Raw genomic sequence first — 27,093 nt, 5'->3', positions numbered from 1 at the left:
TTATTTAATTAAGTTCACCTAAGCCTTCCATAGCCTCTAATTAAATATATCACTTTATTTAATTAATTCTCCTTTCTCCCCTTTTAATTATATTTACTTTTAATTAAATTGTTCATTAAAAATAAATAAATCTAATTTATTTATTCAAATCCCCCACTTGTATTTATGCAAGTTGCTTCTATTTTGTTGAAATAAAGTAATTTATTTTAATTAAAATCACCCTCCATCCACTTGCATTCTCCTGCATATCCCACTTGCCTTTCTAAACCCCCTTCTAAATTCTTCTAATCACTTCTAAATTAGCCTGACCCATCTCCTAAATATTGTCACATCCCTAAGAAAAGGGAAGTCACTTCTCAAACCCTCAAAGTCTTTGAAAACCATTAAAGGCTTTATGCCTCCAACAAGTTAACCTTGAAAGTTTTCCAAACCATTAACGATTAACTCAACCCTCTTGCATGATTGGAGACTTTCTCTCTAACGCAAGCCTCATCTAACCCAAGGGTCTCATCAAGCATTGATGGCCTTTACCCTTGGTTATCTTCTTAACCCTTGCACAAGAGTTTATCCTTTGGGTAAAAGCTTTATCCAATGGATAACCTTAGCCTAACCTTAAACCTTACCTTATAAGGTAACCATGAGGTCTTCTCAAGCATTTAATGCTTCTTACATCTCCTCTCAAGTAGTCTTATGTTGACAATTATCACCATTTCATTGGTGAGAATTGTAAACATGGATTGATAACTTTCAATCCTAACCCTTGATAAGATCATCCAATCTTGACCATTCATTGCCATGTTTTTCCTATAAATAGAGCCCTCATTCCTCCATTATCATATCCAAGTCTTTAGTATCAAAATTATAGACATTTTTCTAAGCATCTAATCTAAATCATTTTAATCAAGCATTTAGCCTCTCTTTGAATAGAAATCATCTAAATAAGCATTTTTAGAAGCATTTCTAATTATCATAGAATTATCATATTAGACTAGTATAGCATGTTAGGATAGTTTTTACTAATCATTTTATCTTATCATCATATCCATGCTAGTTTAAATCATGTTAGATTTAGTATCATGCATAATTAGGAATGCATTCATACTAGATTGATCAATATCCCTTGTTCTCATAGTTGTCATCCCTAAGTCACTTTGCTCAGCGATTTGAGAGAAAAGGCATTGGCTTGAAGGGTCATGTGAGATAGAGAACAATGGAACATCCCTTGGGAAGTTGAGTTATTCAATATAACTCCATAACTTGCACCAAGAGTCCCATTGGTGTGTGGACTTGTCCAAAAACTGAAATATTTGTTTCTTTGCACCACTTTTCTCGCACACATTTTTGGCGCCCACTGTGGGGCAATACCCCATAAATAACATCATTTTTAATGCAAAACTAATATTGTAGGTACGCAGAAAAGCTGAGTTAGCACGTTGGTACCTTCTTTTAGCGCATCTGGGTCATTTGTCAGCTTATCTTGCCTACTGTTTAGCACATCAAACCAAAACCTTAGTGCATCCAGTAGTCAGACTAGTGCAAAACACTTCCTCTAGTAACTAATAAACCTCAGTGCATTGAAACATCAGTTTAGCGCATCCAAGCAACAACTTAGCACATCAAGCCTACTTATTAGCACACAGGTTCTGTAGTGTAGCACATAGTTGTAACATATAGAAAAACATAGTTTGTAACTGAGACAAAACATTAGGCTTGTATAAGCTCACGTTAAGATCTAAATCTTTCACTAACTGATATTTGGCTGCAGGTTACTAATCTCTATTTTTGCAGGTTGGAGGAGTTCAATTTTTTTTAAGCATTTGATTATTTTTGTTTCTAACTTTTTATAAGTTAGTTATTAAAAATATTTCATTCTCTTGTTAGTAAAAAGAACAACCTCATTTTCATTTGGTGTTACTTAAAAAGAACAACAACAGTCATTTTTTTTTGCTTTCTTAGGAAGAACACACTTCAATTTTTGGGCTATAAAAAAGAACAAGGCAAAATTTACTTTCTTGCAAGAATTTAAAATGAACCTCGCCATCCTTTGGTGTTTAAAAGGATCCACTTTACTTTACAAAAGTAAAAGAACCTCATTTTTAAATTTTGGGCAAAGCAAAGAGGGAAAATTTTCCCCTATCAAATTTACATTTTGTTGACCAGGTTTGATTCAAAGAATTTATACACACTTTGCTATGAGGATTTAAAAAGAACACCATGTTTTTTGGAGCAAAATCTCCAAGTAGAAGTTAAAAAATCATTACCTTGAGGGATAAAGAGAATCTTGTTTGCTTTGCCTCGAAAGTGGAAGGTATATGCTCTCCCCTTAGCTGGGTGATCAAAAAACCAAACCACTCTTATGCTTTATTCATTTCAAGTACTTAATTCCTTTAGCAGCCATGCCATCCCAAGTTGCTCTTAGAGTGCCATTTAAATGGTTGGTGAGAGGGGAACGACCTAAGTGGGAAATGACTTTATCGCCAAGTGTTCCAACCCACTATAATCAAAAGTGGAGGTTGACGAAAGTCCCTTTAGTGGTTTTTCTCAGTGATTAGCCTTCCCCAGTATCTTTATGATACATAAAGTCTTTGTTCTAAAGGTTGGGAAGCCCTCCAAGGGAGTTAATCACTGAAGACCGAACAAGATGCCTAATTACGAATCTTAGCAATAGAAACCTTGAACCAAGTCAGTATCCAAACATCTTCAATATCATAGTGCAAGGGTGGGGAAGAATTCGCCCCCAAGATTACTCACCATATATCTCCCAAGATAAATACTCAATTATGAAGCGATTTAGTTTGGGTTAATTTCTAGCAAAAGGCAAAAAAATGGGCACCCCCTAGGGGGTGACATGGTTGTTTGACCTAACAGAGTATCAAGACTAGTGGGCTATGGTATTGTTGATGACCCTTGAATAAAGAGTTTGTCTGATTTGTCTTCTTTGTATCCAAACCTATGAAAACATTGGGGATGTGAACACATCCCCACAGAACATACACTATCTGTTTAGCATAGGCAAAATTGGTTGTCTCTTTCATGTTGTTTTTTCAATTTATATTTTTAGAAAATCATTCATCAAAATCAAACAAATGTTGAAATTTCCAAAAAAAAATTAGAAACAAAGCAATCAAGGTAGTTTAGCGCATATGAAACATTCTCTAGTGTGTATCAACCAAATCTTAGTGCTTTTATCGATTAGGCTAGCACATAACAGTTGTCTTCCTGGTAAACATTTCAGTTAGAGCATTAGCCTAGCGCATTGGGGGCAAAATTTAGCGCTTCTAGTCTAAACCTTAGCGCTTATTCAGGACATATCAACACATAATCATCCCAGTCAAAACAAATTTCAAAACTTTGATTTAGTGCATAACATAGGCAACTTAGCGCATAGGGAACTTTGGGTAGCGCATCTAGATCATACCGTAGCGCATCCGGTCTCTGTTTTAGTGCATCGTTAAAACACAGAAAAATAGAGAGTAAACCAAGCAATTTTGGAAAATTTTATCATCAGTCCTAGATACCCTTTTGGACCTTTTGTCGAACTCACCAATCAAAATTTGAACCAAATCATGAGAGCAAATATTCCAAAAATCAAGCAAGCATCCTTAGAGCAAAATTGTCAAATCAAATACTAGCTAGAGATAAAACTTTATCCAAATAAAATCAGGTAGTACCATCACATTGATCAAAAGGTTTGCCTAAATGGATTCTATCAAACAAACAACATACTGAGTTTAAACCTTAAGTTGTCAAATCGAGTTTCCATATCGGGAGACTCTTATCCATATCATTTGACACACTTCGTTGTGGGGGCGCATCTAAACTTCCACTTGATAAATTAAGCTTAATTTTTTCAAACAAAGTATCTCAATCCAAACATCGAATCGTGTATGATCACTCATATTTTGAGAAGAACAAGTATTCATTACAAAAATGAGTTGAAGAAAAGACAACCTAGTTCTAAAACACTTGCCAAATGGAATAAATTTCTCTATATAAATCGCCAACTTTTTAAATCACATCGTGCATTCTTGTGCCATATGCGATTATATCTTCAAGGGAAATCAAATGAGTTTGACAAAGAGCCCTTGAGAAGCAGAGCTTACATTCAAAAAGTGGTATTCAGTCAACATCTAAATCGAGGAGGAATAATCAACCCTGCTTTCTTCCCACAAGTTTACATCACTTATAATGTAGCTTGACCCAAACCACCAATTCCTGAACAATTAGAAGAATCGTTTGTCCCTTTTTTCATAGAAAACTTCTACTAGATGCCTACTATCACTTTGTCTCAACGCAACAAGCAAAGCGAACCGCAACCAGAATCAAGTATGGGTCGAAGATTATCAAACCCTTTTGATTATACTGATCTGGGAGAAATAGAGATCACTAAGGAACTTCTCCAAGAATGTCAAGAAAACCCCTCATTCCAAAAGCTTATGGAGAGACTAATAGAAGTTGACAAAGAAATATATATGCTCATGTTAACAAGTAAAGGAGTTAGGATTCCTAAAGACTTTGATACTGAAATATTTAGGACAAGGTCTCAAAATTATGCTTATCAAGAACAACAAAGAGAAGAGGAAACACGTGACCCTAAAAACATACCTGAACAAAACATACCTGAATAACATAACATACCTAAAAACAACCATGCTCGAACTAGGGATAATGAAAGGGAAGAACCTTTCCCTTGGCGAACGAATGCACCTATGGTCGCTCTTACACAACAAATCCAAATGTTTCAAAGACAAATGCAATACATGCAACAAGGGACCACTATACGATACTCCTTGGATGAAATTTGTCCTTACCCCTTTGACAGGAGATTAAACATGATACCTTTTCCCTCGAATTGAGATAACCCAAATATGATAAATATGATGGTAAGAGTGATCCCTGTGATCATGTTCGGGAATTTTGTACCATAAGCCTTGATTTTTCTCACGATGATACTTATTTGATGAGGCTATTCCCAAGAAGTTTGGGAGGGAAAACAATGGAGTGGTTGTCCAAACTTATACCTCCCATCAAATCCTTTGATGAGTTGGTAAATAAATTTATCACACAATACTCCTATAATATTCAACACGCGATCACCATGTTGGATGTATGTAATACCAAATAGAAAAACAATGAAATATTCATGGTATTTCTTCAACATTGGAGATGTATGGTCTTGAGATATCCTCAAGATGTGCCTAAAAAGGAAAAGACGAATATCTTTATCGACAATATAAATAGTGAGATGAGTTATCTACTCAAGCTCCAATACATACCATCTTTTGCCAAGTTGATCGAAAATGGAATCTAAGTAGAGGAAGAATGCATCAAAAAAGGGACATTGAAGTTCTTTAAAGAAGGAACTAATTCATCCAACACTCACTTTAACAACCAAAACAACATCAACATTTTAGACAAATCCAGGTTCTGGACCAGAAACAAAAATGTTGTTAATGAGGGAGGAACTGATGCTAATGATATGAAGTCCAAACAACCAGTATTGGCTTTATCAGGTAATCTGCGAGCTAACAAGAATCAAAAGGGTGTTTGTTGGCATATGCACACTCCAATGAGACATTGTATGTGATTGAAGGTTTTGTCATTGATGGCAACCTTGCAATCCTATGGCACCGACAAAGGCATTATACCGGCATCAGCAGATCACACTCTACACCGGCACTCAAGACACCGACACCAACACAAAGAAAAGAAGTATACCGGCACAAAGGCCGATAGGATTTTGTTATATTATATTTTGTTTATTATTTTGTAAGTTGACTTGGCATATTGTAAAATGACTCTTATATATAAAAGAGATCATTGTAGACATTTTGGAATGAGGGAGTAAGCGATAAGGAAAAATGTTAGGCAGACCTATTATGTGAAATATAGGCTAAGGGTTTATATAAGAAGCAGAGCAGCAACCGGTACTGGATTAGGCATTATAGATGCTATTGTAAAGTAGTACAAGATATGGGATTTGTATAATCCTCATTGTAAGTTAGTGAGACTTCCCATTGACTAGTGAGCTCTAGGCAGCTGGCCTTCCTGCATGTGTAGGCCCCTATTGTAAGTAATATTCTCTAATTGGCTAGTGAGTGAATATTGTGGGTCACAAATCCCACCAAGGTTTTTCCCACACTGGGTTTCCTCGTTAAATCCTTATGTTATGGTGTACTTTTCATGTGGATGCTCTTAATTCTATTTATTGCATTATTTCTTACATACCGGTACACTGTTATAATATGTTCTACATGTTTTAATTCAAGAAATTCTATTCACCGGTTAGATACTGATTCACCACCCCCTCTCAGTATCTGTGGGATCCCTAACAATTGGTATCAGAGCTTGGTCCTCTATTTTCAGAAGCCTAATAGCTTGAGGAAGATCTTGACACTGGTAAAGATGGAAAATCTGATGAAGCAACTTGAAGGAGCTCTTTCAGACTATGATGCAGAGAAATTGAAAAATATTGAACTAGAAGATGATTTAAGGGCAGCTCAAGATATCATTCAGGCACTTCAAGAAAATTTTATTGTTGCAAGAAATAAGAGAAGAGAACTTTGTGAAAAATTGCAAAATGAGAATGATTAAAAGGAATCACTTAATGATATGATAAGCAAGTTGAAACAAGAAAACATGACAACAAAGAATGAGATGCAGGATATGACTATGAGATTTTGTAAAGAGATTGAGGATAGGAAGAAGAATGAAGAAGAATTGACCAAAAGACTAAGTGATGCAGCAAATGAGAACACAAGACTTAGCTATGAAAATGACATGTTGAAGATAGATCTGATGCATACTCAGAATGACTCAAATGAATTGATGAGACAAAAAGAAGTCTTAGAAAGAGAACTAGAAACTGCAAATCAACACAAAGAAAAATTCAAGAAAAGCTCAAAGGAACTTGGCACCCTGCTAAAGAATCAAAAACCTAAAGGTGACACTTCTAGAATTGGCTTTGAAGTTGGTGAAAGCTCTGGTACTGCAAATACTTAGGATCATAGCAAACCGGTAAGATAGCCTAATGCTTATAAATTCAATGGAAAATGATTTAACTATAATAAGTATGGTCATAGAGCAAATGAATGTAGATCTAGAAATCATTAGAATATCAACACACCCACTGGTCAATGTTCTAAATGCAACAAAGTTGGTCACAACTCTAAAAACTGCTGAATGAATGTGAGATGTTATGTTTGTGGAAGATTTGGACATTTATCTAATCAATGCAGAACACAAACCGGCATAGGTTATGGGAAAGCTATTTAGAAGAATAATGTAACTTGTTATGCATGTAACAAGATTGGGCATATTGCTAAATTCTGTAGAAGTAAAGGAACACCAGTAGACAATAAAAGTTCTAGCTTGAAAGGTAAAGAAAAAGTTGAAGAGGTTAAGCAAGAATTCTCAAAACAATGGATTAGTAAAGTTGATCTAAATATTGGGAATACTCCTCCACCGGTAGAACCAGTCAATACTCCACCGGCAGGACAGAGTGATGCTTCACCGGCAAGACAGAGCAATGCTCCACCAGCAGGAAGTTCTTCATCTAACTAAAGAAAGTTTCCTTGAGGGTTTGGCAATCTAATGACACATATGCTATTATTCCCTCGGTTAGAGATAAGAAGTTGGGAATTACTTCTTATCGGCAAACAATGTTAAGTGAACACTTAACCGACATGCATTTAATGTGGTAGATGGCGAAAAGACACTATAAAATTGAGGTTTTTGGATCCATTTCATTTCACCAAGATTCCAAACCTGCAAAGAGCATGAAGATTCTGAGCTAAGGCATTTCAAGCAAGAAGCAAGAACACTCCAAGCAATCATCCATCCTAAAGGTAGTAAAAGGTATTTTATCATGGCATCCACCTCTACAATTGAATATATAGCAAACCCTACTATTGTCGAAGTGATAAAAAGACCTAGGCCCATATTTCAGTTAGTTCCTAAGGTAGCTAAGAAAAATGATACCTGAGGTGCTTTTTCTCAAATTCCCAAGGGAGTTGTTTATGCTAAAATCCCCAGAATGTACATCCACTGCAACATTGAGGAACTAGGAGATGAAGAAATTAAGACTATGTTTAAGACTATGATATGTGATAAAACCAGGAATGTAAAAGATGAACACAAGATCATTGAAACCTTAGGATTTATAGAGATCCTTAGCATCCCTGAATTCCCCAAGGATGTGATTAGGATAGTCTTAAGAAGGGTACATGGTGAATTTTTCTGGTTAGATGCGGTCCACAAAATCACAAAGGAAGCTGTGAAAGTTGTCTTAGGGTTACCGACCACCGGTAAAAGGCCAGATAAAACCAAGAAAGTATCCAATGACCTAGTTACAAACCTAACTGGTGCAACATTCGACAAAAGGTCCCTAAGAGTTAATGATGTAATAGACATTAATGTGAGATTTATCAGCATGATATTAGGGTATAAAGCTACTCATGCAAATAGACTCAATTTAGTTTCAAGTTTATGCATTAAGAGTGCTTATGATATGGTCACAGACAATGCAAAGATTGATATATGTGAGTGGTTAAAAGATGAATTAATTGACAACCTTGGAAAGATTGAAAAGGACAAGAAAGGAACTTTCAGGTTTGGAAATCTGTTAGTATGTCTGATGCTACACATAACCAAACAGGTTTCCAATATAGGCTACAAAGAACTTGGATATGATATACCGGTAGGCAAACAGTTAACTGAACTATTCAATAACATGGGAGAAAACAAGGAAAATAATATTCATGACTTCTTTCAAGCATTAAAAGCCAAAATGAAGAAAAGAATCAGGTTATCACAAAAGATTGTCGACAAATACAAAGATGAAATATGCTTTGTAATCAAGAAGGATGAAATCTGGATGGAAGCAGTCATCCCTAGGACAGTTTGGGTAACTGAGATGGGCTATGAAACAGATGATCATATAATTGAAACATATGCTAAAGCACTTCTAGAAGCCCCCAGAGAACCTAAGGAAGAAATATTTGGTAGTGCAGAAACTATTGAAAGCCAAATACAATCAAAGAAAAGAGTGAAAAAGTTTGAGGTAGTTGTAAGGAAAGGTTCCAGACAAGAAAAGGCCATCAAAGAAGATGTGTTAAAGACAACCAGTATAATAGAGGATGAGTTAGCAGCTCCACAACCTGAAACTCACCTATCACTGGTAGGTACTTCTTCGAGGAGTGACATGCCTACAACTTTCAAAAGAGTTGTAAGGAAAAGAGATCCCTCGCCGGCAACCACACCCTCACCTAGGAGGACAAGACAAAAACAACAAGCAGTGAGATCTCTGGTAAGATATACTACTAAATGAAATTACAGAGGAAGATAAATTGAAAAATATAGAGAAAATATATGACACTTTAAGAGCTGATGAAAAAGAACAAGTTGAAAATAGTGTTATATTGCATATGGATATGTATAAGAAGTTTTTGATGGAAGTAGTAAATGAAATTCCAGATGAACTATTTAATAGACTGGAAGCAAGAAGACAAGCAGTAGTAGAACTGGACAAGAAAATAAAGATTGAAAAGCTACTTTCTATATATCCAGTAAACTCACCCAAAGAAATTGATGACCTAATTGCTCAAGCCAATCGGTCAGTATTTTCTACTGCACACCAGTACATTGCTTTAATGGTTGGAAGAGTTAATGAGGTGACTAAGGAGACAGAAAATGGATGGGATATATTCCTAGTTGAAAAAGAAAAACAAGAAGAATACATGAGTCCCAAACCCATAAAAGTTTATCAGAAAGATAGAGACAAGGGTAAAGGTAAAGTTGGTGGACCACCTAGTATCAAGGTTAGAGACAACTTACCCACACCTCCTTTGATTACTCCACTGGTAAAAACAATAACTACAGAAGATCAACCGACAGTTGAGAGTATGGATGTAGAGGATGGTAATCCTAATCCTGAAGTCTTATATACTGTGGATGTTGATACTCAAAAGATCAACATTGTGGTAGACAAAGATACAACTGATAAGACTGACATGGCTAGTGAGCCTCCGGTAGCTGAGCAAACTGAAAACACACAGGAGAAACTGACAGAAGACAAAGAGCAAAAGGTAGAGACTCAGACTAAGTCAATGCAACAAACAGAGCAAAAGGCACCAGAATAGGAACAACAACAACAGGAATAGGAACATAAGGAAACAACGCCACCAACAACTGGAGAAATAGAAAAACCATTGCTTAAAGAAATGCAGACACAAACAGACCTACCAAAGGTCAATACAAGCTTGGTTATTTCCACCGGTACTCAGAATGTTGGTTCATTATCAGGCTACAAATCAACTAATGTGACTGAGGTACTATTAGATTCCATAAAAAAGATAACAGACTGCAACTCACAAGCTTACAAAGCAATTGATGATACCATATCAATTTTGAAGGTAATTTCTCCTAACTATAATATAGACAATAAAGATTCTTTAGGATAACTTGATACACTGTGTAAATATATCACAGAAAACATTGAGAAAATAAAGGAAGAGTCATTGAAGGATAAAGTAGAAATTGAAAAACAGAAATTCTTTGATGAGCAAATAAAGAAGTGTAATAGAGATTTTGACACACTTCTACCGAAATTGTGTAATTTATTGAAAGAGTACAAAACTCTGTACAAAGACACCTGTAAAACAAACTTTTTGACTGTAGATATCGACAAAAATATGAGAAAGGTACAGGATGAGATCAATAAACTTGCAGATAATTTTGTCAACTCACCTGATACACTATCAGTTTTTGAAGAGAAGATAACAAATTTTGAAGAAGAATTGCTTAAATTAGGAAGAGAGAGAGAAAGAATAGTGAATAAGGCAAAACGTTTGAGATTAAAACTAAGTCCAATATTGGACTATCTAGCATCACTACGGAAGGAAGTATTTGAGGCACTAATATAGAGATAGAAAACATCGGCAGAGCATTTGTAGCATCTCACCGGTGCAGTGAAGAGAACAGAGACAGCAATAAAGGATAGCAAGAAGTTTATGGATAGTATAAACTTGATTTTGGGAGATATTTTTCAAATTGTAACCACCCAGTTACAAGGTTGAAACTACAAACTCTACTGACATCTTGATAACCTTTGTCATTGATGCCAAAGGGGGAGTAGTGGGATGAGAAAATTTCATAGGAATCATATGCTTAGCGGGAGCACACACATTTTTGGTAACATTTTTTGACTTCACATTTTTGGATACATTTTTAAAATTTCTCATGAGTGTTGCCATCAATGCCAAAGGGGCACACTCCAATGAGACATTGTATGTGATTGAAGGCTTTGTCATTGATGGCAACCTTGCAATCCTATGGCACCGGCAAAGGCATTATACTGGCATCAGTAGATCACACTCTACACCGGCATAAAAAAAAGAAGTATACCAGCACAGAGGCCGACAGGATTTTGTTATATTATATTTTGTTTATTATTTTGTAAACCGACTTGGCATATTGTAAAATGACTCTTATATATAAAAGAGATCATTGTAGACATTTTGGAATGAGGGAGTAAGCGATAAGGAAAAATGTTAGGCAGACCTATTATGCAAAATATAGGCTAAGGGTTTATATAAAAGCAGAGCAGCAACCGATACTAGATCAGGCATTATAGATGCTATTGTAAAGTAGTACAAGATATTGGATTTGTATAATCCTCATTATAAGTCAGTGAGACTTCCCATTGAGCAGTGAGCTCTAGGCAGTTGGCCTTCCTGCATGTGCAAGCCCCTATTGTAAGTAATATTCTCTTATTGGCCAGTGAGTGAATATTGTGGGTCACAAATCCCACCAAGTTTTTCCCACACCGGGCTTCCTCGTTAAATCCTTGTGTTATGGTGTACTTTTCATGTGGATGCTCTTAATTCTATTTATTGCATTATTTCTTGCATACCGGTACATTGTTATAATATGCTCTGCATGTTTTAATTCAAGAAATTCTATTCATCGGTTAGATATTGATTCACCCCCCCCCCTCTCAGTATCTGTGGGATTCCTAACAGTGTTAACCAAGGCACTAACACTTATCTGTAAAATACCAATTAGGGACCTTCAATTGCAAACACCAACAATAATACCCAAACCAATAACAATACCCAAGGCAACAACACTAATCAAGGAACTAATCCAAGTCAAAGGGGTAACACCAACAATTTCCCAAATAGACCCATCTACACACCATTGGAGCAATTCATAGAATCGGCATTTCGTGAACTCCTGGTAAACAAGATTATCACATTGCCAGCCATAAACAATTTCAAAACCCAGATCAAACCACCTTGGTGGAATGACTCACATTTCTGTGATTTTCATCGAAACAAAGGACATCACACAAATGATTTCATGAGGCTCAAAAACATTGTTCAAGACATGAATGATAGAGGTGGTTTAACAGTTGATGGTCTCAAAAAAAATGGTGATCATGATGCTTTTAAAAATCCTTTTCCAAATTAAAACAAGGAAGGAGCTTCATCATCAAATGATACACGGGGAGCTCGCATAAATCATCTATACAACAACACTATCAATCACATATCAACAAAGGATAATCAGATAAATGTCATAAAGATCAAAGACATACAAGATCATACATCAATCAATGTGACAACCAGAGCTCAAAAATATGTCTTGAAAGGGCATACATCAACATCAAACACTATCCCCAAGACTCAATATGATTTGGTAAGTCAACTGCGGAGAACTCCTACTCAGATATCCATACTTGAGTTACTCAAACTTTTGCCAAAACATAAGGACATCTTGTAACAAGCACTAGTTGAAACAAATGTGCCTCAAGATCTAGATATTGACAAATTTCAAGCCATGGTGGCATATATGACAAGGCCTCATAATCTCACCTTTTCTGAACATGATAATATCTCTTTGAGTCATCCACATTTCCAAATTAAAACAAGGAAGGAGCTTCATCATCAAATGATACATGGGGAGCTCGCATAAATCATCTATACAACAACACTATCAATCACATATCAACAAAGGATAATCAAATAAATATCATAAAGATCAAAGACATACAAGATCATACATCAATAAAAGTGACAACCAGAGCTAAAAAATATGTCTTGAAAGGGCATACATCAACATCAACCACTATCCCCAAGACTCAATATGATTTGGTAAGTCAACTGCAGGGAACTCCTACTCAGATATCCATACTTGAGTTACTCAAACTTTTGCCAAAACATAAGGACATCTTGTAACAAGCACTAATTGAAACAAATGTGCCTCAAGATTTGGATATTGACAAATTTCAAGCCATGGTAGCTCATATGACAAGGCCTCATAATCCCACCTTTTCCAAACATGATAAAATCTCTTTGAGTCATCCACATTTCCAAATTAAAACAAGGAAGGAGCTTCAACATCAAATGATACATGGGGAGCTCACATAAATCATCTATACAACAACACTATCAATCACATATCAACAAAGGATAATCAGATAAATGTCATAAAGATCAAAGACATACAAGATCATACATCAATCAATGTGACAACCAGAGCTCAAAAATATGTCTTGAAAGGGCATACATCAACATCAACCACTATCCCCAAGACTCAATATGATTTGGTAAGTCAACTGTGGAGAACTCCTACTCAGATATCCATACTTGAGTTACTCAAACTTTTGCTGAAACATAAGGACATCTTGTAACAAGCACTAGTTGAAACAAATGTGCCTCAAGATCTGGATATTGACAATTTCAAGCCATGGTGGCTCATATGATAGGGCCTCATAATATCACCTTTTCCGAACATGATAATATCTCTTTGAGTCATCCACATAATACTTCCCTTCATATTGAAGTCTTAGTCTACAAACATCAAGTTAAAAGAGTATTAATAGATGGAGGAGTTGGTCTCAATATCTATACTTTAAAACTTATATATGCATTAGGCTTCTCTAAATAGTCTATTGATCCACACAAAAAGATCACCATCAAGGCATATGATGATGAAGAAATTTCATCCAAGGGAATAGTGCTACTACCTATTTAGGTAGGACCGATACAAGGGGACACTATGTGCCAAGTCTTAGACATAGACTTAACATACAATATTTTATTGGGTCATCCTTGGATACATGAAATGCAAGCAGTACCTTCAACCTACCATCAGTGTATCAAATTCCCTTATAATGGACAAGAGATTTCCATCTCAGCTGACAATAACCCCTTTCAACATTACAATGCTATGGGGGTAGCTCAAGATAGCTTGGTTCCACATAACAGGGAAGCTCAAACTTCCTCAGCATTAGATCATCATCAAGAAAAGCTCAAATCTATATCAATGGATTTCAAACAAAAGATGAAAATTAAAGAGCAAGGCATGGGGGAATACTCTTTCAAACCCATGTGTCTATCTAAATTACCGGCATCACCAAAATATCATGGACAACCTTCTGCATCAACACATCAAGCAACACAGCCCATCACCAAGTTTGATGGCAAGTTTATTCAATTGGGTACACTAGCACATGAATCAAAAGAGAAAGACATCCTTAGTTGGCTATACAAAGATGAGGGAGAAGACAAAGCTACTACTATGGAGGTAGCCATACCATCACAACAGTGTGGAAAAGGATTCCTAATCATGCAACAAATGGGATACAATGGAAAGGGACCTATAGGCAAGTGACAAGAAGGCATTACAAAACCACTAGACCCTCCTTCACAGTTTTCTCGAGACAAAACAGGGCTAGGATATGGACACAACATACCCCCGAGGCAAAAACAAAATAAAAATAAAAAATCTTAGTGGAAATTAAAGAAGAAATAAAACAAGGATTCATGGCAAGAGGCATTACACTAAGCAGTAGAAACAATAAGGAAAGAGCGAGAACACCGAGAAAAAGAGAAACGACAAGAGGAGCTAATCATTCAAAAAGAAGAAACATCTTATGAGGAAGTACACCATGTTCAGGAACCTATTCAAAACAAGGTAGAATCACCTCCTAAAGAAATCACTACTCCCCAAGGAGAAACAATGTATGAACAAATGAAAAGAGTACAAGCAGGCTCTGATTCATAATCTGAAAAAGACTACAAGACTGGTATCAATTATTAGAGATCTCTTTTTACCCTGCAGCATACCTGTCCAAAGCACTGAAAGGCTCTAGAACATTACTTCTGAAAATGATTCTAATAACTATGAATGGGAAATTTGTTCAAATGTTACCGAAGATATCCCTGAAGGTGTTATACATACACCCCTTTCTCAAAAAGGACAAGGCACAGAGTCTAGATTACTTGAATTTGGTCCACAACATATCTACGAAGCTAAGGAAAATGAGCAGTGACACTACGAGCAAGTCTACATGGAAGATGATACCATCGAAGACCTTGACAATATCATTAACTTAACCAATATCCCAAACAACCTTAATGATACCTCTATCATGACACTTACTACAGCCGACCTCGACCCACCGAATGACTCTTTACCACTTGTATTTTCTAATTTGATAGACTGTGATGAACCTGAACACCATGACATACCTATTTTCCTAGATGATGAATCCATTGTCCATTACCTATGTACTGTCAACCACAGACTCTACCAGTGAACAAAATAATGATTTCTACAATCAGGAGGGTGCCAAGTCTCTCAATCGCAAAAATAAAAGAAATAAAGGATCTAATGCTGAAAACCAATCAATGGCAACACTAGATCACAAAAAAGTCAAAATAAAGGACGCATCTAAGGGTGAAAACCTTTTTAAGGTGCCTAAGGATGGGAGACTTGACACTCTTCCTGAACACTATTAGGAGCGATCACCCATATTGATTGAGCCCACTCAATCAATCAATATTGGTACAGAAGAAGCAACTAAAAACATACACCTAGCAGAATCATTGACAGAAGAAGAAAGACCAGAGTTTATCAAAATTCTTCAAAGAAAAGCAAATCAATTTTGCTTGGTCCTATGCTGATATGCCCATAATAGATCCAAACTTAATCTTGCATCATTTATCTATTGCTCTAGGAGCTAAGCCAGTCAAACAAAAGTTAAGAAAGATGAATCCGCATGTAGCATTAATGGTCAAAGTTGAACTAAAGAAGTTATTAGACGTCAGATTCATTCGACCTATAGAATACATTGAATGGATTTCAAATATTGTACCAGTTTCAAAACCAGATGGAAGTATCAGAATATGCACAAATTATAGAGATGTCAATAAAGTCTGTCCAAAGGATGACTTTCCTTTGCCCAGCATCGAAATAATTGTAGACCTCACAACAGGTCATGCAATGCTATCATTAATGGATGGTTTCTCTGGATATAATCAAATCAAGATAGCTCTAGAGGATCAAGATAAAATGATGTTCACCTATCCTTGGGGAACGTATTGTTGGAATGTCATGCCTTTTGGCTTGAAGAATGCTAGAGCAACTTATCAAAGAGCAATGGCGACAAACTTTCATGATATGATGCATACCTTCATGGAGGATTATGTGGATGATTTACTGGCTAAGTCATTCACCCGAGCAGAAAATCTAGGTATATTAGATAAAATATTTCAAAGATTAGAGATTTTCCAAGTCAGGCTAAATCCTAAGAAGTATGTCTTCGGGGTGACATCAGGAAAATTATTAGGCTACATTGTGTCAGCAAAGGGAATTGAAGTAGATCCAGTGAAGGTACAGGCCATCATGGAGATGCCACCTCCCAAGAACATTAGTCAACTTAGATCTCTATAGGGACGGCTACAGTCAATCAAGTGATTCATAATCCAACTAGCAAATAAAAGTCTACCATTCAATCATCTGCTACATAAGAACATACCATTCAGATGGGAAGCCAAGTGTAGAGAATCATTCTATCAAATCAAGCAATATCTAATGAACCCACCAGTTCTAGTACCACCAATAGAAGGGAAGCCACTCATTCTCTACATATCAACAACAAACATATCATTAGGGGCACTATTATCACAAGAAGATCAAGAAGGCAAGGAACGAGCTATATATTATATTAGCAGAACATTAAATGGATATGAGCTAAATTACACATTCATTGAGAAGGCTTGTTTAGCTATAGTCTTCACCTCTCAAAAGTTTCAACATTACATGCTAGCTCACACAATCAAGCTGGTAGCAAAAATTGATCCTCTCAAGTATTTACTCAGCAAAGCAGCTCTCATCGGCCAACTGGCTAAATGGGTCATGATTCTCAATGAGTTTGATATCTAATACACAGAGTGTCGGGCTATCAAAGGACAAGTAATTGTAGATCAATTAGTTGAAGCACCATTACCAGATAAGCAACCAATGCAGGTAGAATTTCCAGACAGGGATGTCCTTACTGTTACACCCAAACAATGGACCCTTTACTTTGACGGTTCCTATACACAACATGGCTCAGGTGTCGAAATCTTGTTCATCACCCCCGAAGGACACACCATTCCAAGATCATATAGACTTATGTTTCCATGCACCAATAACATCGTTGAGTATGAAGCCCTAGTCACAAGAATCAAAATGGTTGTAGAATGGAGAACTACAAAACTGAAAGTCTATGGAGATTCCCAACTAGTTATAAATCAGATCAACAATGAATATCAGACAAAAGATGACAAGCTACTACCATACAAAAGAATGGTGGATGACTTCAAATAGTACTTTGTACATATCACCTTCGAGCAAATACCAAGGTTGGACAACAAAGCATTCGATGCAATGGCTACTATCGCTTCACTGCTACAAATTCCAGAGCAACAGTTTCCTGGTAGAGCAATTATTTTCCCCAGCCTATGACAATTCTACATCCCACGTCATCTATGCCTTAACTGGCTCAGACTCTCCTTTATACGGGACAATCTATGAATATCTTAAAACTAATACCCTACCCATTGACTTATCTTGTAATCAAAAACACAATTTTATCTGGCAAGCTGCCCGTTATACTTTAACCACCGATACCCTTTACCATCGAGGTCTAGATGGTACTCTTCTTCGTTTCCTTGATCGTAATGAATCTGACTCTTCTTTACACGAGCTTCATGAAGGTATCTGTGGCACGCCTTCAAGTGGTCCTACTCTCGCTAAACTTTTTTTTAGAATGGGATATTACTGGCCAACAATGAAAAAAGACTCTTATCAATTTGCAAAGAAATGTCCTAAGTGCCAAATCCATGGCAATCTTATCCATGCACCAACATAGGAGTTGCAACCATTTACAACATCTTGGCCTTTCTGTCAGTGGGGACTTGATTTAGTCGGAAAAATCTATCCTTCCTCTTGAAATGGACACAAGTTCATTATCACTGCAACATAGTATTTCAAGAAATGGATTGAAGTAGTCCCACTGACCACAATAACTAGAAAATAGATTGCATCATTTATTCTCAATTATCTAATTTGCAGATATGGCATTCCCAGTTCCATCATCACAGAAAATAGGCATTCTTTCAAAAATCAGGATGTGTGAGAACTATATCAGTGATTCAAAATCCAACATCGTTTCTCTACACCTTACTACTCACAGGGGAATGGTCAAGCAGAGGCATTAAATAAAACAATATTGAAAATACTAAAGAAGATGATAAATGATGCAGGTAAGGATTGGCATGTACAACTCAATCCGAAACTTTGGGAATACAGGACTAGCATCAGGACACCTACATGAGCCATGCCATATTCATTAGTGTAGCCATTAGCTTTGACTTCAGATGCAAAAAGATATCCCACCATGGCTTGGTAATCACTGTAAATATCCACATCGATCAGTATCTATAGCTAGGGGTAGCGTTCCTCTGACTTCAAACATTCCAACAACAAGAAAACAAGAATCATAGCACACTAAGAAAACCCTGTCAACAATAGCTCATCAGCCATGGAAAACAAAACACTAATCCAATTAACAACTTCAACACACACATGATGGATGATTTTATGAATTATAATTTGTTTACATCTTGCATGAAGTTTTGACTATTTTTCACTTCAAATTGTTGAAATCATTGGATCTCTTGAATTTCTCAACGATGCATCGAGCTAGAGAAAATCGCAGGGGAGTCTAATACTTTTTTGGTTTTCTGTCTATGAGGCGATCACTTGTACTATGCAAATTTTGTCTTGAGAAGTGATTGGAAACATGTCACTAAAGACATTGTTCCACTTTGCACATACAAAGGGTTCAATCTTGTCTATTTTATGCAAGCAACACTCAGGTCATCTTGGTTTAATTATACCTCAATGCTTGTGCCATCTTGCAATATCAAAATACATGTATGTTTTACTCAGGTCATTATGGTTCAATTATACCATTATACTTGTATAAAATCCCAACATATCAAAAGCTCAATGATGAAAAATAAAAACAAAGAAAAGACATGTGACTACACAGGAATGACAATGAGAAAAAGAGGGTGATCAATTAGCTACATATCATTTTACACTTGCAATTAGGTTCCATATCATTTTAATCATGCATTAGCATCATATCATTATCATACATCTCATTTTCAAGATACATCTCACATCATCCATCAACAAAATCAAGATACACAAAGCATCGTCATATTTTCATCTTTATCACTCATACATCATAATCAAAATCAAAAGAATTACCATCTAAGCATTACATCATCACCACAACATCATATCAATGCATATCATCATCCATAATGCATCACATGTAAATCAGAGAAAGCAGTGCCATATATATATATATATATAATGGTCGAAATGTACAAGGGATGTCATGTCTATCAAAATACAACAAAATGATCACAATACAACAGAGACAAGTCTCTCAGGTATGACTCTCTCTTGAGGATGATGGTCTTGCAATAGATGTCCCAGCTCCTGGATCTTGCTCAGGTGGATCACGTCGAGAAGGCCCCATAACAACTCTGCTCTCTGTGCTCATCTGACTCCGACTAGACCAAATCGTTGCATAGTTAGGAGCTCTTTGCTCTCTACAGACTAGATCCTCATATAACCGCTTGTAGTACTTGGCCTCCTTGTTCATATACTATATCTCCCTTAGTGTGTCCTACATTGTACCACCACCTGTCGCTCTCTGCAATCTCTCTGCAAACTCCTCTTCCCGACCTCGACTCTCTCTCTGTATCTCGCTTTGTTATAATCTATGTCATCTAGCACTTTTGTGCTAGCACCCATACCTGTAGCTGCTGCACTATGACCTGTAAGACTCTAATCTGAGAGTCTTGTCGATGGGTAGGTACCCTAATCTGAATGGGTACCTGTGTTGTGCTCCCACCTATGCCTGTCCCTATCTGAGGCATCGGTGGAGGTAGAACATCCAATCTCCTCCTCTGGGTGGGTTGCCTATCATGCTCTGTACCCCCCATAGCCGCTAACACTTCACCTACCCTACCAGTACCACCAACACCAAGGAGTAGTCCTCCTCCTCTCCCTCCGTCACCACCTCATCTTCTATCTCGTCCTCTATCCCTCCCTTTGTCGCCACCTCGTCCTCTCTCTCTCCCCAAACCACCTCCTCCTCCACCTCCTCCATCACCTCCTCCATCATCCCACCTCCCTCTCCAACCTCTTTTCCCTCCTCATCTCTCTATCTCACTCCCCCTCACCTCTCTAGCTACTCATCATCCTCATCATCAAAAGCACATATCATCTCTGTTGGATCTGATATTCATGCCACTACATGTGCCACAAAGTAGGTCAAGAACTCCTTTGTCATCCCTGCATCCATAACCCCAGCTCTGTAATCCCAGATATGGCCTGCTAATGTCATATACTCCTCTACTACAGCTACGCTATCCACTATGGGCCCCCACTTAGGCACATCCTGTCTTCGGCAAGAATATAAGCAAGCTCCCTATGGCATCCCCTATTGTCTCCCATACTTTTGCTACATATGGCTATGCAAGAATCACTCGATATTAAAGGGTGTCCGCATGATCAAATATTTGGACATATAAACATAAGGCATCTCTATCCCATCCTCCGTCCATACCTCGCAGTCCATATACGGTCTCTAGATAACTGTATCAATATCATATAATGCTCTCTGCCAGTGCTCTAGTTTGCCTAGCTTACGCTGGACAACTATCCCTGTATACCCATATGCATAGGCCCGTCCAACTAGCCTATCCCTATCTGCAAGTGGTCTCGCCACGGGAATGTGCTCCCAAGCCCACACTTGTAATAATGTCACTCCTGTTGACAAACTGTTGTATCCCAGATACACCACCTGATGAAGCTCCCTATAAAGGTGGGCTAACATGCAAGACCCCAATGCAAACCTGCGTCCCTGTGTAACCATGTCCTCTAGCACTAAACCCCATCCAACAGCTAGTCCCTTCGACCTGCGATCGAGACACAAGAATCCACCAATGAAACCTACTAGAACAGAGAGTAGAGGCGCATAATCAAGATCTACAAACTCCTACCATGGGATCTCATATCCACAAATCTGATCATCCTTGAAGATGCGATGGAGAGCCTCTATCCCACCCTCCTCAGTCTTCTCATACGGCAACAAGGCCCCCACAATAGAAATCTGCGGAATGTGATAACAATCCTCAAGTGTGACTGTTATCTCGCCAGTAGCCAAATGGAAGGTGTTCATATCATTGTGCCACCTCTCCGCCAAAGTTGTCAATAAACCCCGGTTAATGATATACCAAGGCATGTCTAATAATGAAGTCAAGTCGCATCTCTCAATCACATCTCTATCGGCCTGTGTTAATCACGGAATCAATGACCACAGTCGCGAAAATCGCTCTTGTGACTAAAGTACACCAAGTTGTGCCTGCAAAACAACAAATGTCCATCATTAATTCCCACATTTATCCGATATATCCAATCAACACAAAATCAACTTGAAGCAACGACGCATCAAATGAAGTTCCATATCAAAAATCAAATCCATATCGAGCAATCAAATCAAAGACTCATAACACAAGCACCATATTGAGCAATCAAATCAAAGACTCATAACGCAAGCATCATATCGAGAAATCATATCAAAGATCCATATCGACAATCAAATTCCATATCAAAATAAAAATCCATATCAAGAAATCATATCAAAGACTCATAATGTAAGCATCATAATGAGAAATCATATCAAAGACCCATAATGCAAGCAACTCAAAAATCCATATCGTGAGAATTATATCAGGAACCATATCGGAAATCATGAATCGGAGCTCATATCGAACATCAATTCAATCGCAAGGCAAAAAAATCAAAGATCCACATCAACAGAAAATCAAGATCCTCATTCAAAGCAATCAATCAACTTGACACTTCATACACAACAGAAATTTTGGCAGACTCTCAATCAAGACTCGGACATCATCACAGTAGGCAAAACATTGGCTTGAAACCCATCCCAAAACACTCAGCAGGCACTTATTCACCCCTAAGCCATCTACCTCATCTATTTCCCCCCGCAATTCATTCTCCAAAACTATTTTCTACCAACTTTTTATCCCACACGCTAAAACAGTCCTTCCACGCACTAGGCTGCTAGACATGCGCTAACCTACTCCATCTATGCGCTAAAATATTTCTTCTATGCACTATCTACTTTAATGCACTATCCTCTTTAATGTGCTATCCTACATCGCCATCACGCTAAAATATTTCTTCTAAGCGCTAACCTATTCAATGCGCTATTCTAACTTCCACACGCACGACCCTGTTTCACTTATGTGTTATTTTGCACCTGCTACGCACTACAAAACAAACCTTAGATGCTACCCTAGTTAAGAAACCCTACGCACTACAGTGCTTATCGTATGCACTACAAGAGACACCCTACGTGCTAAACCGACAAAATTGGAAACAAAAAATGAAAAACGTGACTAAAATCGACAAAATAAAAAAACACACAAGGCAAAATTGAGATAACTTATAGGTGGACCATACGCGGCGAGCCTCCAGGTATCGACGAATGTGCTTGAATCGGTGAGAAGCATAAGAATCCAACATTTTTGTCAGAGCTAAGGTGTCACAATCACAAGGAGACAAATGTGCAAATGACAAGAATAAAATCACTTTTTACCTTTTTATAGGGTAAAAGTCAAAAAGGGTTAGTAGGTGGGGCATGTATTTTGCTCATTTTCTCACTTTTAACCTTATCGAACATCATTTTTTGGGAGATGAATCAAATATATTGCATTCAACACAGTCAAAATTTCAAAATGCAATTAATTAATAAATGCTTATCAAATCAACAATTTTTTCAAAATACTTGATTCATCTCTCGAGGGGGCATCATCAATATCATTCAATCTAGGGCATGACATCATCATATCGACATCTCAACACAAAAATTATATCTGACAATTTTTCTTTGAATCAACATGTGCACACACGTCACTTCAAAGAGGGGCAAAATGTAGACGTATAAAAATGACCACTTTCCTAAGTGAATATTTAATATTACTTTATTTAATTAATTCCCCTTTCTCCCATTTTAATTAAATTTACATTTAATTAAATTGGTCATTAAAAAAATAAATCTAATTTATTTATTTAAATCTCCCACTTGTATTTATGCAAGTTGCTTCTATTTTGTTGAAATAAAGTAATTTATTTTAATTAAAATTACCCTCCATCCACTTGCATTCTCCTACATATCCCACTTGCCTTTCTAAACCCCCTTCTAGATTCTTCTAATCACTTCTAAATTAGCCTAACCCATCTCCTTAATATTGTCACATCCCTAAGCAAAGGGAAGTCACTTCTCAAACCCTCAAAGTCTTTGAAAACCATTAAAGGCTTTATGTCTCCAACAAGTTAACCTTGAAAGTCTTGCAAACCATTAATGGTTAACGCAACCCTCTTGCATGATTAGAGATTTTCTCTCTAACTCAAGCCTCATCTAACCCAAGGGTCTCATCAAGCATTGATGGCCTTTACCCTTGGTTATCTTCTTAACCCTTGCACAAGAGTTTATCCTTTGGGTAAAAGTTTTATCGAATGGATAACCTTAGCGTAACCTTAACCCTTACCTTCTAAGGTAACCATGAGGTCTTCTCAAGAATTTAATGCTTCTTACATCTCCTCTCAAGCAGTCTTATGTGACAATTGTCACCATTTCATTGGTGATAATTATAAACATGGATTGATAACTTTCAATCCTGACCCTTGATAAGATCATCCAATCTTGACCATCCATTGCCCTGTTTTCCTATAAATAGAGCCCTCATTCCTCCATTCTCATATCCAAGTCTTTAGTATCAAACTTATAGACATTTTGCTAAGCATCTAGTCTAAATCATTTTAATCAAGCATTTAGCCTCTCTTTGAATAGAAATCATCTAAATAAGCATTTTTAGAAGCATTTCTAATTATCGTAGCATTATCATATTAGACTAGTATGTTGGCATTATGTAAACCGGTATGAGGACATAATGATATTGTATGTTGTCATTGATGACAATATGTGATATGAAGTGAACCAGCATATGTGATATGTGAGAAGAGAGAACCGGCATATGTGTGAATCGGTATATATGGCAAAGTGAAGCGGTATATTTGTTCAAGGTGAACCGACATGTAGTTATGGGAACCGACACATGGAAGCATTGTATGACTACCGGTTGGTAGGTAGTTTCCACCTCAATATTTCCAGTTGGAGTATCTCAAGCCTATGTGACTCAATCGGTGATCTTTATGTGATGAGTTAGCAGTATAACAGTGAACAGATCGTGTTGCCACGTAAGCCCTATGTGCATGAAGGATCTTGCATGAAGAAGACTATCCCTATCTACCTTGGGAATGTGCGAAGTTTGTTAAACGGTGATAATGCGTGATGGGTTATCAGCTGCCATGAAATCGGTGGATACTGGATGATGGAGAATGTCTTGAGATCAATTCAAGATTGTTGCATTTAATGTAGTATGATTCAACGGTCAGGATTGAACCGTTTGAATTGCTTAACCTAACAGGTTTAGGGTTTAGGGTTTTTGCTACCGACCTGTCTATTTCCTATAAGGTCGATGTTGTGTTTCTTTCTAAAGTTGTTGGCAAAAGTTGTATGTGTGTATCTAAGGGAAGTGATACGTGATTCTTGCGAGACCAAAGGAGAGAAGAGATACCTGCAAAGTGAATGTGCAGAAGGTGAAGAGGAGACAAAAAGGATCTGCATTAGCATTGAGTGTTGTTACTAGATCATTGTAATTCCTATTGATCTTTAACCACTTCAACAATTGTAAAATCCCTTAACAGGGTAGCCTTAACCGGCTTGATACAAATCCTTTAACAGGGTAACTCGAAGTTATTGAGTTCTGGGAAGCTATAGAGCTCTGGAGATCCTTTAGCTATTGAGTTCTTGAAATCCTCTAATAAGGTAACCCTAACTGGGTTTAACCCTTAACCGGGTGTTGTAGCCATCCCTTAACCGGGTGATCCCTAACAGGATCAGTTCCTAGCAGAACCTATTGTAATGTCTTTAACCGGACAAGGCTCCTAACAGAGCGGACTTCTAAAGAGTTAAAAAAGAAGTTTGTGGGTATTCATCCCCACCGTGGTTTTTCCCAATTGGGTTTCCACGTGAAAATATGTGTGTCATGTGTGATGCTTTTATCTTGTGATGCTTTGTTATTACCTATTAAGCATATGATGGTTCTGTGTTTTATGTCTGTCAATAAAACATGTTGAACTAGTTGTTGTGAAGATATGATGATAGATTACCTGTTCATACATAAGGGTGAAATGGTAGTGTAGTTTTGAGTTGAGTGGAAAGATCAGTTAGTAACCGGTTTATAATTGTTTTAGTTGTTCTGAGTTTTACCGGTTGCACTCTGTTTCAAACCGTTGTCACTATTTGCCAGTCATTTGGACTGAGTGCTGCTGAACCAGTTTAGGTCTATATTTTGTCTGTACTGATTCACCCCCCCCCTTCTCAGTACCGGTTTGGTACTATTCATTCATCATTGAGTTATCAATTGGTATTAGAGCATCCTCCAAGTCCTCTGTGTTTTAAGCTTAACAGCTTGAGGTAAAGATCCCAGTCAAATGATGAAGAGGGAAGGTCCAAAGTTTAACAGGGAAAATTTTGGTATATGGAAAGATAGGATGAAGATATTCATCAGAAGCATGGGTGCTCAACACTAGAGTTGTGTTGAGAATGTCTATGTTGTCCCTACCAGTACTCTCACTGATGACCAAAAGAGAGAGATACAAGAAAATGGGCAAGTCATGGAAGCCCTTATTAGTAGTCTATCTGACATTGAGTTTATTAATGTTCAAGACAAGGTAAATCCCAAAGAGGTATGGGATGCTCTTGAAAATATCTATGGTGGTGATGAATATGTAAAATAGGCTAAGGAAGAAAGCCTGAGAGGGAAGTTTGAAGATATACAGATGGTTGAAGGTGAGACCATTCAGCAGTATGGAATAAGAATCAAAATAGTTGTTGGAGAAATCAAGAGTGCAGATGGTAAAATAGAAGATTCCACTGTGGTAAGAAAAGTCCTGAGATCCTTGTTGCCGGTCTATGCAATAAGGGTTGCTACTATTCAGGAGCTAAGATCAATAGACAAGACTAAGGTATCCTTGGACTCCATCATAGCCAAGTTGACAGCCTATGAGCTAAATATTTTTTATGGCAGTGTTCAAAAGACTGAATCAGCATTTAAAGCCTCTGCTATACCATCCAGAAAAGGAAAAGAAGCTAGCACTAGTGGTGACTCTAGACAAAGTAGAGAAATGAATGATGAGGAGATTCTGATGGCATTTGAAGCTCTCCTTGCCAGGAAGCTTCCTAAAGGAACCGATAAATACAAAGGTAAGATACCTTTGAAATGCTTTTCTTGTAACCGAATAGGACATATTGCTATAAACTGTCCTAATGGTGATAACAAGGACAAACCAGAAAGGTTCAGGAAATTCAAAGGAGGAAACTGGAGAAACTGTTTTGTGGCAGTTGATGAAGGTGTCACAGATGAAGAATCAGAGGATGAAGAAAATGAAGATATTGTGTTTGTTGTTGTCAAAGAAGATGTGTCAGACAAGAAGGCTCTTGTCTGTCGGTTTGATAATTCCAACAAGTGGATCATTGACAGTGGCTGTTCTCACCATATGACTAGTGACCGGAGCAAGTTTTTA

Source organism: Cryptomeria japonica, chromosome 11, assembly GCF_030272615.1.
Source record: "Cryptomeria japonica chromosome 11, Sugi_1.0, whole genome shotgun sequence".
In the NCBI taxonomy this organism is placed as follows: Eukaryota; Viridiplantae; Streptophyta; class Pinopsida; order Cupressales; family Cupressaceae; genus Cryptomeria; species Cryptomeria japonica.
This window is presented reverse-complemented; position numbering follows the sequence as displayed.